At 42.6% G+C, this 16251-nt stretch overlaps 1 protein-coding gene across 1 annotated transcript in view; it reads left to right on the forward strand.

Moving 5' to 3' along the window:
* The window catches only part of UCK2 (uridine-cytidine kinase 2), an 87535-nt gene that overhangs the window by 49066 nt on the left and 22218 nt on the right, over positions 1 to 16251 (forward strand). The window lies entirely within an intron of this gene.

The following is a 16251-nucleotide window of genomic DNA, read 5'->3' on the forward strand; positions in this document are numbered from 1 at the left end:
GAACATAATGTATAACCACTAGTGTGTTGTTTTAATTGTGTAGGGTGGTTTAATAGTATGATAATGTAGTTTTGTGCCATTTTATAGATGTGAAGAAAATAAAACTAGTGGGAATGAATCAGTGATGAAGTTTTCAACTGAGTTACCAAAAAAAAAAAAAAAGCTTCCTAATGGACTTTCCTGGAAAGATTTGTCTAAAGGAAAATTTGGTGGATCTTAAAGAAGATAATAATTTTTATTGAACATATAGTTTGTGCTAGCCACTATCTTAGGCATGTAGCTTATTAACACTTACGGCCCATTTGTGGAGTGGATATAGTTACGTGCAGTTTAAAACAAGGATGCCAGTGTTCTAAGAGGTTGAGTTGCCCGAGATATCACTAGTGTGGTAGAGTCAAGAATCAAGCCAGGTCCTGTGTGCACTGCTCAGCCTGACTGTAAAGGACTATGTAGGGAAACTCTCTGAAACCACGTTTTTCCTCTACTCTCACACCACAACAGTTAACACAGAAGACTTCTGTGACCAATTGTGGTGAGAGAGGGGGGATTTCCTCACACAGCTAGGCACAGACACCAGTTGAGCGTCCTCCAATTTACTTGCTACACTATTTACCTGGAGAGTGTCAAATCCCACAGTTTGGAAACTCAAGTCTCTAAGATTGCCCATGCCCCCTGTAGACATGCAAACCTGAGCTTCTGGAACTTCTGACTTCAGGTTGAGATTCCCATAACCCCCTCTTTGGGTTTGATTAATTTGCTGGAATGGCTCACAGAACTCAGGGAAACACATATGTTTACTGGTTTATTATAAAGGATATTTTGCAAAGGACACAGATGAAGAGACGCATAGGGCAAGACATGGGGAAAGAGGTGTGGAGTTTCCAACCCCTCCCTGGTGTGCCACCCTCCAGGAACCTCCAGGTGTTCAGCTATCCGGAAACTCCCCGCACCCAGCCCTCTTGGATTTTTTGAAAGCATTCCTTCCTACAATGCTCAACCCTCTCAGGGGAGGGTTTGAGACCCACAATCTGAAAGGTGCGGAAAGATTAGATTCCTGCCTCGTGCCAGGTGAAAGGAAGGCAGGAAAGAGATTCGGTTTCCTGAGGCCTAACACACCCAATAGTATCACAAAAGACTGTAACAAGGGCTGTGGGAGTTATGAACCAGGAACCGTGGTTGAAAACCATTATAAATCATAACACCACAAGGACCTATATTTTGCTTTTTAGAACATTGTAGTAGGTGGGTAGTTTTCATCCGTCTTGCTTTTTGAAATCCACCTTGCCCAGAAGTTTATTGGATATCTCTATGGAAACACAACACCTCTCTTAAATGGCAGTTTCACACATCTGCAGCCTAATAATTGCTACTCATTTTGAAGACCCTAAAGCACACCACTGGATCTGAAAGTGACTTCTTAGTCATCAAGGAAATAGTAGATTAAGTCCTGTGCTCAGTATAGTTTTACTTCTAAGTTGAGTATTTAGTAAGTATGATAAATTATTAACCAGGATATTTGATGAGGTAGACACGCCTATATTCCAGACAGCAGCGGTTTACCATTAGAGCAAACAGAAAACACCAGGAAAAATTCTGCAGGACAAGTTTGTAAAATGGAATGATACATCTTTATGACATACATCCTCTGCAAGGAGATAAAAACAATGTATGTACAGGAGTGTACATAAATAAAATTTGAAGAAAGTACTCACATCCTCTGTGATTTAAAAAAAAGAAATGGAATATACCCATTAAAAAAGTGACAGGTGTATTAGTTTTCTATGGCTATAGTAACAAGTTACTACAATCTTGATGACTTAAAATGACAGAAATTCATTCTCTTACAGTGCTGGAGGCTGTAAGACTGAAATTTAGATGTGGGCAGCATTGACCTCTTCTGGAAGATCTGAAGGAGACACATGCCTCCATCCTGTCTCCCAGCTTCTGCCGCTGTTCCTTGCGTCACCCCAGTCTCTACTTTCACCTTTACATGGCTTTCCCTCGTGTCTCTGTGTCTTCACCTTTTCTGTTTCTTAGAAGGAGATGTGTCATTGGGTTTAGGGCCCACTCTGATTCAGGATGATCTCATCGCACGATCTTTAACTTAATTACACGTGCAAAGACCTTTTTTCCAAATAAGGTCACATTTTGAGGTTGGGGGAGTTAGAACATGATTGTATATTTTGGGGGGCAACAATGTAACCCACTTATAGCTTGTCCACTGGCCCCCCAAAATTTGTACTGTGTGCAGAATACGTTCACCTCATCCCAATTAATTATTAACACTGCTTTGTGAGGAAAAATTAAGAATTTTGAAAAGTGAGAGGCTAAATTTCTGGGGTAAATAAAAAGACAAATGGCAGAAGATGGATGGTCGCTAATCTTTTTTTTAGATAAACATTTTGTTTTGAGATAGTTGTAGGTTCACAAACACTTGTAAGAAATAATACAGAGAGATCCCATGTTACAAAAGACACCAGGATGTTGACATTGACACAGTGAAGATACAGAACATTTCCATCACTACTGCTGTTTTGCTGTTTATTACCTGCCCTGGATTTCCTGCGCCTCCGCCGCTCCCTGTCCCTAACCCTAGTCCACCACGAATCTGTTCCACAATTTTATATAAATATAACCATACCGTGTGTAACCTTTTGGAATTGCCTTTTTTTACTCAGCACAATTATCTGGAGATTCCTGCAGGTTGTTGTGTACCTTTTTATTGCTGAGTAATAGTCCATTGTATGGATATACCATAGTTTAACCGTTGGCCTAATGACGGCCATCTGGGTGGTTTCTAATTTTCGGCTCTAACAAAGCTTATGTGAACATATGTGTATATATTTTTGTGTGACTGTGTTTTCATTTCTGTGGGATGAGTACAATTGCTGGATCATATGGTAGTTTAGTTGCATGTTTGTTGCTTTTTTAAAGAGCAGTTTTAGGTTCCTAGCAAAATTGAGTAAAAGATAGAGATTTCTCTGATTCTCCTTGGCCCGATACATGCACAACCTCCCCCATTATCAACACCCCCCATCAGAGAGGTACCTTGGTCATAGTCATGAACCTACATTGTCACATCCTTATCAACAAGTTCATAGTTGACATTAGGGTTTGCTCTTGGCGCTATACATTCAGTAGGTTTGACAAATGTATAACAACATGTTATCCACCATTATAGCATCATACAGAATAGTTTCACTGCCCTAAAAAAATCCTCTGTGCTCTGCCTATTCATCCCTGCCTTTCCCCTAACCCCTGGCAACCACTGATCTCATTGTTGTCCTTATAGTTTTGCCTTTTTTAGAATGTCATATACTGTAGTTGAAATCATACAGTATGTGACCTTTGCAGATTAGCTTCTTTCACTTGGCAATATGCATTTAAGGTTTCTCAATGTCTTTTCATGGCTTGCCAGCTCATTTCTTTTTTTCTTTTTTTTCTTGAGACAGAGTCTCGCTCTGTCTGGAGTGCAATGGCGCGATCTCGGCTCACTGCAGCCTCCACCTCCCGGGTTCAACTGATTCTCCTGCCTCAGCCTCCTGAGTAGCTGGGACTACAGGCATGTGCCATTACGCCCAGCTAATTTTTGCATTTTCAGTTGAGACAGGGTTTCACCATGTTGGCCAGGGTGGTCTCGATTTCCTAACCTCATGATCTGCATGCCTTGGCCTCCCAAAATACTGGGATTACAGGCGTGAGCCACTGCGCCCGCTGCCAGCTCATTTCTTTTTGGCACTGAATCACATTCCACTGTCTAGCTGTACCACAGTTTACTCATTTACCTACTTTAGTACATCTTGGTTGCTTGCTTCCAAGTTTTAGCAATTAGGAATAAAGCTTCTTAAATACCATGTGCAGGTTTTTGTGTGAACATACATTTTAAACTCCTTTGGGTGAATACCAAGGAACATGGGTGCTGGATTGTATGGTAAGACTGTTTAGTTTTATGGGAAACTGCCAAATTGTCTTCCAAAGTGGCTATACCATTTTGCAGTCTTACCAGCAATGAGTGAGAGTTCCTGTTGCTCCACATCCTTGTCAGCACTTGGTGTTGTCAGTGTTCTACATTTTGGCCATTTTAATAGGTATGTAGTGGTACCTTGTTTTAATTTGCATTTCCCTGATGACAATATATGTGGAACATCTCTTCATATGCTTTTTTTTTTTTTTTTGAGGCGGAGTCTCGCTCTGTCGCCCGGACTGGAGTGCAGTGGCCAGATCTCAGCTCACTGCAAGCTCCGCCACCCGGGTTTATGCCATTCTCCTGCCTCAGCCTCCTGAGTAGCTGGGACTACAGGCGCCCGCCACCTCGCCCGGCTCGTTTTTTTTTTTTTTTTTGTATTTTTAGTAGAGATGGGGTTTCACCGTGTTAGCCAGGATGGTCTTGATCTCCTGACCTCGTGATCCGCCCATCTCGGCCTCCCAAAGTGCTGGGATTACAGGCTTGAGCCACCGCGCCCGGCCTCTCTTCATATGCTTATATATCATCTATATGTCTTCTTTGGTGAAGTGTCTGTTAAGGTCTTTAGACCATCTTTTGTCAGGTTTGTTTCTTACTGTTGAATTTTAACAGTTTTGTGTTTTTATTTTTTGGTGTATTTTGGATAACAACCTCTTTCAGGCATGCCTTTTGCAAATTATTCTCCCAGACTGTAGCTTGTTGTCATTCTCTTGGCAGGGTCTTTTGCAGAGTAGACCACCATGCCTGGCTTGAGGTTCATTTTTTTGGTCAATGGATATCCATTCAGTTGCTTCCGCACCATTTCTTGAAAAGGCTGTCCTTCCTCCACTGAATTGCATTTGCATCTTTGTCATATCAGTTACTCATATTTGTGTGAGTCTGAAATAAGAGTTTGGCTCATATCTACTGATTATTGTGTCAGTTTCACAAATTAATAAAAGAAAATCATTATATTCAAAGGATGTTTGCTTTTTATTATTTATTATTATTATTTTGTCAGTAGTAGATCAGCCCTGAAAATTTATGATGACTTTCAGTGTGATGAACTTACTCCTCCTTATACAGTAACATGGTCTGTGTGGCTTTGGGAGTTCTTTTCTCTTTTCTCTTTTTTGATTCTTGGAGTTTTGGGGCCCCGGAGATGGTGGTGATGAATGACGAATTCAGCAAAACTTAGAAAGGAACAGTCGAGGGAATTGAGGCAGCCAATAGAGGACTTGAACCCCTTTCTTCAAATGCTATGAGGAATAAATAATAAGATTAGTTTTCAAAGATATGAAAGAGACTCTCAAAAAGGAAGGGAAGTGGGTGGTTGGCATTGCTTTCTCTTTCCTTCCCCTGTTGCTCCATATTTGGGCATTAGATGTGGGTGCTGGAGGAGAAATTAAGAAGAAATTTTTAAAAATCTTGATAACTAGACAGTCTGATTTCTGATTTTCCAGTTTGGATAAGCATTACTGCATGGAGGAGTTAACTAAAATATACTTTGTACAACAAAGCACTGTTGTGCTGTTACATCCACATTAAGTGTTTACTCATATGTGGCCTGCAATTTGGAAAGATTCAGCAGAGGATCCAACTGGCACATTGTGCTCCCTTGATCTATTCAGTTTTTTAAAAACGGAGGAAAGTCAGCTTTCGTTTTGTGTCTCATACCCAAGGACTTCAGTTCTTTCTTTCAGTCCATAATTTCTGTAATAAGCATGTGATCTTTGCTCAGTAGACCAGTCCCTAGCAAGTGGGTGGGTTTTGGTGTGTCACCCAGAATAAGGGGCCCAGTTTGTTGTTTTTCACTATCCCAATTTGCCTCTTAACACTGAAGTCAAAGGGGAAAGAAATAGACCCAGCCTCACTTGCACCCACAAGTCAGTAATAATTAATCTTCCAGCAGGTCTCCTCTTTGTTTCTACCTCTTGGAGAGGGCATCATGAGCGGCAGTTCACCAAAGTTAGCAACAAGCCTGGATCCATTCAGGTTTTTTTTGGTGCGTGCACGTGTGCGTTTGTGAGTGAGTGAGATGCCTTTTGTGTTTGTCCTGTGGGGACAAATACAAAGTAGGATCCATAGATTCCATGTTCAGCCTTAGCGTAAAGACTGAAATTAATTACTATTCTTTATGGAATAATTTTAATTCAATTGTGAGGGATACATTGCCCCTTGAATCTCAAGCATAGCCCTATTTTGTCTTTGGTTGGTGGTAGCTGTTAACCAGGCTCTGGGTGAGCGTAGAACTTGGTCTCACATGAGCCATGTAGACACCTCTTTGCCTTTTTGTTTAAGGTGATAAACCTTAACAAACCTTTAGCAGGCTAGGCATGCTCCCAGCACTATGGGAAGCCGAGGCGTGTGGATCACTTTGGGTCAGGAGTTCGAGACCAGCCTGGCTAACATGTTGAAACCCCCGTCTCTACTAAAAACGCAAAAAATTTGCTGGGTGTAGTGGCGCACACCTGTAGTCCCAGCTACTCGTTAAGCTGAGGCAGACGAATTGTTTGAACCTGGGAGGCGGAGGTTGCAGTGAGCTGAGATCACGCCGCTTACTCCAGCCTAGGTGACAGAGTGAGACTTCGTCTCAATAAAATTAAAAAAAAAAAAAAAAGATGATGTAGAAGAACCATAGTTCTCATTTTTGGCCAATTTGCCTTCCGGATTTTCTCCGTCATGTTTACCTATATCTTTTACATGGTTATAGTCAGAGTATTTGTACTATATTCTCCATTATCCCCTGTCCTCATATTTATTTATTTACTCAGGGTTTTTTTTTTTTTTCCTATCTTGATCGATTTCACTGTAAGTTTGTTACTTGGCAAGAGGGTAGACATGTTGATTCTTACTCTACTGCTTTTTAAAATGGGTTTACCAGTTCACAGCACAACAGCCGGCATGAGTGTACCAGTTTTGATGTGGTAAAGTTTTAAACAGTTGATTTGCTCATTTCTGCTCCCGAAAGCACCTACGTGGGCTCATCTGTTTCCCAGAGGATTAATCCCAACCCCCTTAAGCATGGACCTAGACACCATTTTCAACCAAAGGATGAGTTGTAGGGGATCAGAAGTGACCTACCTTTCTCTTTTCTTGATGAAATATTTGTCAGAAAAATCAACTTCTAAGGAAGTCCAACAAACATGTGCTTTGCAGAGCCCCTCAGGGAGTAAATTACAGAGGCTTGCTGAGAATGTTTTGCTCCTGGTGGTTCCAGTGCATTCGGTATACACATGTTGGCACTACACCCCGGCTTGTAGGGTTATTGTGGCTCTTTTCTCATCAGAAGATTTCCATCCCCTTCTGATGAGGTGGCAAGACAAGCCAAAGCAGTTGTGTGGTGGCGAAGAGCACGCGTCCTGAAGCCAGCCCACCTGACTTTTAAGCTCTTGAAGCTCAGGCTCAACTGTTTTTCAGACGTTTGACTTTGGTCCGAGTCACTTAATCTGCTTCTCTGACTCAGTTTCTTCTTATGTAAAATAGGGATAATAAGAATACCCACTTCAAAGAGTTGATTTGAGGATTAAATATAGCCAAGTATATATGAAGCCCTTAGAATAGTTCCTGGCATATAGCATGTTTGTGTGTTAGCTGTTATTATCATCACTCAGTTAATTTTGAACCACTTAATTTCCCAGTGCTAGTGAGTCTAAAGAGCAGAGCCAAACATGTAATTACGTAAACCCAGAAATGAATTTTTCAAATGTCTTTTCTAGTAATAGAGCTTAATGAGATTGGCATTTTAGGGAAAAGTCCTAGGAACCTGTTTATGTTGGTGACTGCTGATCAACCAGAAGATTTCTCAGGCACAGTCTAACATCTGTGTCTTTCTAGGCTGGACTACCTTTGCTGCACCAGCAGATAGATCAGGAATTAAAACTGGGAGCTTCTGTTGTGGGGAATCTTTCATCTTCTACTGTTAATAGCCTTTTGGGTTTCCCTCTCCTGGGTGCTACTTTTCTCTATGGAGAGCTTGGTCTGTGGCACAAATAGGTGCTGAAAGGGGGAAGATACACCTCTGGGTAAATATCTGGAGGCCGGCAGGTGACAGAGTGCCCAGTGGTCTGGGGACACTGGTTCAGGCAAATGTTCGTCACCCTACCCTTTAAAACTCACATGGAAATGGCTTGGCTGATAAGTTACTTGTGGTTCTTGGGATAATTAAGGCAGCCTGATAGACCAGGACAAAGGATTTCCTCAGCTTTCAAGAGAACGTTTCTTTTCTTTTCTTTTTTTTTTTGAGGCGGAGTCTCGCTCTGTCGCCCAGGCTGGAGTGCAGTGGCTGGATCTCAGCTCACTGCAAGCTCCGCCTCCCAGGTTTACGCCATTCTCCTGCCTCACCCTCTGGAGTAGCTGGGACTACAGGTGCCCGCCACCTCGCCCGGCTAGTTTTTGTATTTTTAGTAGAGACGGGGTTTCACCGTGTTAGCCAGGATGGTCTCAATCTCCTGACCTCATGATCCGCCCGTCTCGACCTCCCAAAGTGCTGGGATTACAGGCTTGAGCCACCGCGCCCAGCCAAGAGAACGTTTCTACCAAGAGCCATGTACTAAGGAGTGCTGGTTATGTGGGTGTTGACATCAGTATTAGTATCACTTCTGTTGAAAGTGACAGAAAACTTCTAAAACAGGGTGTAAAGATAGTATACCTCATTATTTCAGAATGTTTGTGCTGCTGTAACAAAATACCTGATACTGTGTAATTCATGAAGAACAGAAATTTATTTCTCACAATTCTGGAGGCTGGGAAGTCCAACATCAAGGTAGTGGCAGGATTGGTGTCTGGTGAGGGTCGCTGTCTGCTTCCAAGGATGCACCTGGTTGCTGAATCCTCTGGAGGGGACTAATGCAGTGTCCTCACATGGCAGAAGAGCAGAAGAGAATGAATCCACTCCCTCAAGCCCTTTCATAAGGGGCCTCATCACCTCCTAAAGGCCCACCTTCTAGTACAATCACATCAGCAGTTAAGTTTCAGCATTTCAGCATGTGAATTTTGGGGGGACACATTTAGACCTTAGCACTCACTCTTTTTTTTTTGAGATGGAGTCTCGCTCTGACCAGGCTGGAGTGCAGTGGCGCGATCTCAGCTCACTGTAACCTCTGCCTCCCGGGTTTAAGCGATCCTCCTGCCTCGGCCTCCCAAGTAGTTGGGACTACAGGCACATGCCACCACGCCCAGCTAATTTTTTGTATTTTTAGTAGAGGTGGGGTTTCACCATGTTGGCCAGGGTGGTCTCGATCTCTTGACCTTGTGATCCGCCTGTCTCGGCCTCTCAAAGTGCTGGGATTAGAGGTGTGAAGCACTCACTCTTAATGGGTCTCAGTTCTAATTGTTTGAATCTTGGGCTTTTATTTAGCTGCTCTCCAATCCTTAGCATGATAGCAATGCTGCAAGGTGGCTGCTTGAGCTTCAGCTATCAAGTCTTCATTTGAGTCAACGGAAAAGAATGTCAAAAAAGGCAACATAGTCATGAGGAACTGCAAAGGAGGTTGAAAATGCATTTTGTGTGCCCAGCTAAAATTCAAGGACCGATGTCTCGAGCCCAGGAGTTTGAGGTTGCAGTGAGCTAAGATCGCACAACTTCAAAAAAGACTTCTGATAAATTTGGACAGAAAAATTTCTGTTTAACAGACATTTGGGAGACACACCCCCACCCCTCACCCCAGGTGCCTGAGAAGAAAAACTTAATCACACTCTTGGTCCTTATGCTCCAAAAGCTCTTCGGTTATTTGATTGACCCATGGCTGCTTTTTGGTACTGGAGAGAGAGCCTTATTAGTAATTTAGTGAGTTTCTAATTTAGATCCTGTATGTGATGGGGTGGGTGGGTGGTGGTGATTATATTGTAGGTAGGAGCTCCTAGTCAACAATGCATGGGTTCTAGGGCCATCCGTGACTTCAAGAATAGATGGCCTAGGGTAGCCCACTTGGGTCCCCTTACACGCTGTGGAAGCTTTGTTCTTTTGCTTTTCACAATAAATCTTTCTGCCGGGGTGGAGGGGGGCCGGGGCGGGAAGAGGGGAAGAATAGATGGCCTTGCAGATATTGCAAGGAAGCATTTGAGTGACACCTCTCTATTGTGCCACTTAACCAGTTGAATTGGAAGTTGAGCCAGCAGGTTTGAACCTTGTTCTTAGTTTTAAACCAGGGCAAATTACTGGTGCTTTGGTTTTCTAATGCTTGTAAATTAGAGCTTCTGAGCCTTGTGGGGAGCAACCCCTACCTACAAAGGAGTGATGTAACGTCTGCGGGCCGCGATGGTTTCTTCCTTTGAGATGGATACCATATAAGCTAGTGGTGATACTTACTTAATGATAGTGACAGGGAAAGCTACTGCCAAGAGTAATTGATGTGACCCACACATAGTCCCAGAGCCAAGGAGCTAGATGGGGTCTTCCTGCCTGAGGAAGCCAAGCTTCTGGCCTTTGGGCATTCTTCTCTGCTGTGATGTTTCCCGTCCTGGAAAGCAGGGAGGAAATGATTAATCAGTGTGCCTCACCTGGAGCTGATTGGCTGTGGTTGCTAAGTGTTCCTCCCTCTGAGCAGCCCTCCCTGTGATTCTGAAGCAGCTCATCCAGAGTGTTACAACAGACATCTAGATGGGATTCAAAAATGTTGGGCAGCATGGTTATCTGGTCTTCTTCTGTAAGGATGACTGTGAGATGTGCCAGCCCATTCCTGTAGGGACACACCCAGCCCGATGCCCTCCCGAGGGCTGCGCTGCTCTGAGCTGTCCAGGCTTGGGCTATGTCAGGTTCTGAGCACTGAAGTGTAGTGGAGGGTATATGACAAAGAGGCGTCAGAGCTGATTGCCCTGCTTGTTTTCTTTTACTCACTCAGTGGTCTTGGAACTGGACAAGAGGATTTTATGGATTAGATCCTGGAAGACACACACTAGAACTAGCATGGCAAGATTGTGTCCAGGCTGTCAGAGCCACCTCCTGAGTGAGAACGAGTTTAGAGAACTATCCTTTCTGTAGCAATACAGGAACCTATGCTGGCTCAACAGCTGCCCTTTTGGAAACTGCCAGCTGAAGGGGCCTGTTGATAAGCTGTTGACTGCTACTGAGGCTTCCCAAATGGGAAATCTCTGCTCAAGGAGTTCATTGTTCAGCATGTCTAGTGGACCCTGGCTCCGAACAGCTGGATTCTTTTCAACATAATAAACATTTCTAGAACAGGTTTTCTTGGTGGGTGGGCTTTTAGCTTCCTTTTAATAGGCACATCACTTGCCTGCCTTTAGTTCTAGAAGTTCAACATAAATGTTGACTTTAATGATGCAGTGGGACAAAACAGTATTATATTTCTCATCAGTTCCCTCGCTGTCTCCCTTCCCCTGTCATTGTTTTCCAGAGTTAGAGTACGTTTATGGAGAACATTGGGGTGGATGCCAAAGCGGCTTATGTTCTAAAATCGTGAAAAGAATTATGCAGTTGGAGTTAGACCTGTGGTTTGAGACTCCGCTTTGGGACTGAGCAAATCATTTCATGTGATCAGTTTTCTAAGCTTCAATTTCCTCATTAGGAAAAAAGAAGACAAAGTAATATTTTGTTGTAATGGAATTAAATGAGATAATGTCTTCAGAATGCCATATAAGTAAAGAAATTGTGAATCACCTTCACTAATTTCTTCCATAGGTTTTTTTTTTCCCTTTCTGAAAATACCTTGTATTGACCTTCGCCTAACTTTATATTTGAACTACAGCTCACAGTCCTAGCAGACCTTTAACCCTCCTGACTCCAATTTCAGTAATGTGTTAGAAGTGGCAGGGACAGAATGTATTCTGGATTCATTACACTAAATATAGAGATATTATACAAAATGAGGCTGAACTCACACTCCAATGGGCAGGGTCGGTTTGCCTGTGAGACAGCGCCATGCAGCTGCAGCCACTAAGTGTCTAGGCACTGGAGATGGACTGCTGGAGTGGGAATCCTGGCTCCATTCAACCTCTCTTTGCCTCCATGTTTGCCATCTGTGGTGTGAGTGTGATAATAATTCCCATCACACAAGCTTGTGGTATGCAAATGAGATCATTTTGAAGTACTGAGCCCAGTACCCAGCATATAGAAATAAATGGGGCTTTTATTATAGTAACACTAATTTTTAATTGTGGTAAAATACACATAACATAAAATTTACCATCGTAACCATCTTTACGTGTACATCTCGGTGGTGTTGAGTATATTCACATTATTGGATGGCCAAATTCCAGAACCCTTTTATTGTATAAAACAGAATGAAACAAAGTATATCCATTCAACAACTGTTCATTTTCCCCTCCCCTCAGCCCCTGGCAACCACCATTTAACTTTCTGTTTCTATGAATTTGACTACTTTATATGGTGGAATCCTATGGTATTTGTCTTTTTGTGACTGTTAATATAATAATTAAGTCTTAGCCCACTGTAACAGTCGTACCCTTTCATGTTTTAGATTTCTGTAGGCTCAGGATTGCCTGCCTTCTCAAACCCTGGTTATTGGTGGATTATTTCTCTTTCTTTTCTTTTTTATCTCTTATTTTTTAGAGATAGTCTTGCTCTGTTGCCCAGGCTGAAGTGCTGTGGCATGATCATAGCTCACTGCAGCCTTGATCTCCTGGGCTCAAGCAGTCCTCCTGCTTCAGCCTGCCACGTGTAGCTGGGACTATAGGCACAAACATCATGCCTAGATAATTTTTGAATTTTTGTAGAGGTGGGGTCTCACAGTGTTGCCCACCCTGGGCTTGAACTCCTGGGCTCAAGTGATCCTCCTGTCCTAGCCTCTCAAATCACTGGGATTATAGGTGCACGCCACTGTGCCCAGCTGAATTATTCTTAAGGAACAAGATGACACTTCAGAGCTCAATTTCATCCTTTTGAAGAGAAGGGCAGGATTAGGCAAAAGGAGAACACAGAAATGATAGTGAAAGAGATACAGAGGTGAGCATTAAGTAAGCAAAAGAGCATTTATTCAGGGCAGAGTAGAGTCTCTTTGTGGGACTCCTTCTTCCCTCTCTGCCTTCTTCCCTACCAGGTAAAAATTCAAAGCTACACAATAATAGAGAGGATGATATAACCAAACTCTAGGTACCTGTCAGCCAGATTCAACAGTTACCCAGATTTTTTAGGGCCCACTTGTAACATGGCCCAGGAGGAAGAAAATGCCTTAAAAATCTAGATTAACCTAGAGGCAGGTGTTTCTTTGCTTATTTGTGCAATTTTATTTATCTCCTTCCTGAGAAAGGGCTTCTTCTGCCTTGGGACTTCTTACTGTCTAAGGTTGAGGTAAAGAGCCGGGACTCTATGAAACCAAGTTACTTTAACTTGGTTTCCTCATCCATGCAGGAGAGCACATGTGGCTTCTAAGGGTGGTCATAATGGAGTGTTTGGCGCAGGGCCTGCTGCCTAATAAGTTATCATTTACACTGTCAGCAATGGTGGTGTGTTTGTAGAAGGGAAGGGTCAACAGCCAGGTTGTTGAAAATACGGGACTGAGACGTGCAGCTGGGGATCAACACAGTTATACTGTATCATTGATCAAGGATTGGGATGAGTGCTGATTTTCTAGAATTGCACCTACTGTATGTTCATTATCCCATTTTACGGGCCATTGTACAGGTTCTGTCCTCCATTGTGCTGGGTTAAGGGAAACAGTTGTTTATCTGCAAAATTAGGTAGTGTAACTTTTTAATATGCTTTTTTGATGGTGATGGGATTGCTATTTATATTAAAAACATTTTATGGGTTTTAAGTATAAATAAAAACACCACAATTTGAATAACTAGATAATATATATTTGGCTTCATGGATCACTTTGTTGTTTTTGTTCTTTGGAATTCTAGGAGGAATTCTATCTACTAATAAAGGCTGTAGACTTTACCCTCCTACAACCTTAGGATGTAAGAAACGTCCTAAGATAGATGCCTGGGAGGAAAAGGAAATTGAGGGCCTACAGATGTTTAAAAACTTATAGTTTATAATTGCATAGAGCCTTTGATTTCTCCACCCCACCCCGCATCCATCTGTAGTACCCAGAGAGCCTTTGGTTTTGTTGTAACATTTTCACTTTTGAATCTAGTTTATCATATGAATCTGTTTTCTGTGACATTTTGGGGCATGGGAGGATCTGCGTTCCCAAAGTCCAGAGTAGTTTTAAATGTTTTTCTGCGTCAATATGCAAAAGTATCATGAAAGCAAAATAAATTGTTTGAAAATAATTGAGTCAAAATATTATCGTTCCTCCAAAGATCCTTACTTAGTCGTGTGTCATAACTTATATAACAGGACGTATTTTGCAAACCTGTTTAGTTGGCACTGACTTGTGCAACAGGAATGGCCAGTTTTCCTTATGCCCAGGGCAGTCAAACACAACTTTATAAGAATTGTAACTTTAAAAGATTTCATGTTTTGTGTGTGTGTGTGTGTGTGTGTGTGTGTGTTGTTGTTGTTAAAATCAGTTGGTGAAATAAATTCAATAGTAAAACTTCTAAGATTGAGTCATTAAACCTCTAAATATGCTGGGTTTTTTTTTTCTGTTCTATTCTGTTCTTTCTTTTCTTTCTCTCCCCTCCTTCCTTCCTTCCTTCCTTCCTTCCTTCCTTCCTTCCTTCCTTCCTCCTTCCTTCCTTCCTTCCTTCCTTCCTCCTTCCTTCCTTCCTCCCTCCCTCCCTCCCTCCCTCCCTCCCTCCCTCCCTCCCTCCCTCCTTCTTTCCTTCATGCAGTCTCACTCTGTTGCCCAGGCTGAAGTACATGGCACGATATCAGCTGACTGCAATCTCCATGTGTTGGGTTCAGGCGATTTTCCTGGCTCAGCCTCCCGAGTAGCTGGGGCTACAGGCATGTGCCACCATGCCCGGCTAATTTTTGTAATTTTAGTAGAGGCAGGGTTTTACCATGTTGGCCAGGCTAGTCTCAAACTCCTGACTTCAGGTGATCCACCCACCTTGGCCTCTTAAACTGTGGGATTATAGGCATGAGCCACCGTGCCTAGCCTAAATATGCTAGGCATATTTAGATTTCTGTAGGCTCAGGATTGCCTGCCTTCTCAAACCCTGGTTATTGGTGGATTATTTCTCTTTCTTTTCTTTTTTCAACAACTCTTCATTTTCCCCTCCCCTCAGCCCCTGGCAACCACCATTTAACTTTCTGTTTCTATGAATTTGACTACTTTACATAGTGGAATCCTATGGTATTTGTCTTTTTGTGACTGTTAATATAATAATTAAGTCTTAGCCCACTGTAACAGTCGTACCCTTTTTTCATCTCTATTATCATCTCTATTATCCTGTTTTTCATCTCTATTATCCTGTCAACCAGTTTCTTTCCTTCTTTATTGGAGACGGGGTCTCACTGTGTTGCCCAGGCTGGTCTCAAATTCCTGACCTCAAGCAATCCACCCCGCTCAGCCTCCCAAAGTTCTGGGATTACAGGCATGAGCCACCGTCCCTGGCAGGTCAACTAGTTTAATTAGAAGACTTGGGTTATGTCTTCTACAGCTTATGTAATATAGACATTTTTATTTTTAAATTAACCTTTGTATGAAATGAAAAAGAAATCAGTTATTTGATAAATACAATCCTTCACTGCCTCATTCTGTTGAATGCACTTGTTTCATAATTTTCCTTTTATGAAGAGTATATGTTATTGAAGGGAAGAAAGGGGCAGATACATATATTACTATTTTTTTTCTTTTTTTTTAATTTTAGAATACATGTATTACTAACAACACACACAAAGCATGTAGGTTTGAGTTCATTTGGAATTGTCTTCTCCACTCTTGGTTGGGATACCCCTAAGTTGTTTTAGATGTTGGTGGTGTTTGTGTTCTTTGTCACCCTGTCTATGGTGGCACACATTTGTGAAAAGGCCACCCGGTTTACTACAGGTATGGAGAAGTCCATGGCTGTGGACTGGAGCAAAAGTAACCAACAGAAGTAGGATTAACGCTGTGAGCATAGCCTCCTGCTAACTAGCTGAGCTTTCTGGCCGTGGTTTTTGGTTCCATTGATATAAAGAGATGTGCAGGGGCTGAGTGGCGTTCCATGCGTGTGCGGTCACCTTGTGATTCCAAGACCCTGTGGCCCCTCAGCACATCCTCACCGTGCCCTCATTCTACCTTCTGCTGCTGCTGCCTTTTTTGTCTGTCTATACCAGGGCGCAAGCAGGCAGGATCAGTTAGCCCTACCTTTATCAGTGGCTTTCGGAAAGGGTCTTCTGGAGGAGGAGGTGGTGTGTGCTACCCTCCTTCCCCTACCATCACTGCAAGTACCTGAGAGTAGTAAGTTGTGTTAAGGAAAGGGAGGAAGGGACTTTGGGGATCCTAAGA

Source organism: Trachypithecus francoisi, unplaced genomic scaffold (assembly GCF_009764315.1).
Source record: "Trachypithecus francoisi isolate TF-2019V2 unplaced genomic scaffold, Tfra_2.0 Lachesis_group5, whole genome shotgun sequence".
Taxonomy (NCBI): domain Eukaryota; kingdom Metazoa; phylum Chordata; class Mammalia; order Primates; family Cercopithecidae; genus Trachypithecus; species Trachypithecus francoisi.